The following is a 332-nucleotide window of genomic DNA, read 5'->3' as shown; positions in this document are numbered from 1 at the left end:
TAACTACAGGGAGTGCGAAGGTCGGAAGAGGTTAGGAAACGCTGATTGTAGGAGAAGACTCATTCTGACCTCTTGTTTCTTTTGCCGAGGTTCTTGTTAAGGACGAAGACTCGCATGTCCTTTACACGGCTGGCTCTAGCCATCTTCTTCCTTCGGAGGAGAACGATCCTTTGAACCCTTTCCAGGCGCCTCTGTCTTCGGACTGCCTATGGGTCAGGGATCTCCACGATTTCCTCCTCTTGATAAACGATTTCTTTCTTCTCCTCTTTGGTCTCTTCCACGACCTGTTCTTCCTCATATGTCTTCTTCTTGACCTTTTCTTCCTCTGGTGT

Source organism: Oratosquilla oratoria, unplaced genomic scaffold (genome assembly GCF_046742065.1).
Source record: "Oratosquilla oratoria isolate Oo_2021 unplaced genomic scaffold, ASM4674206v1 SCAFFOLD169, whole genome shotgun sequence".
Classification (NCBI taxonomy): domain Eukaryota; kingdom Metazoa; phylum Arthropoda; class Malacostraca; order Stomatopoda; family Squillidae; genus Oratosquilla; species Oratosquilla oratoria.
The sequence above is the reverse complement of the archived record's forward strand: the minus strand, read 5'-3'. Positions refer to the sequence as shown.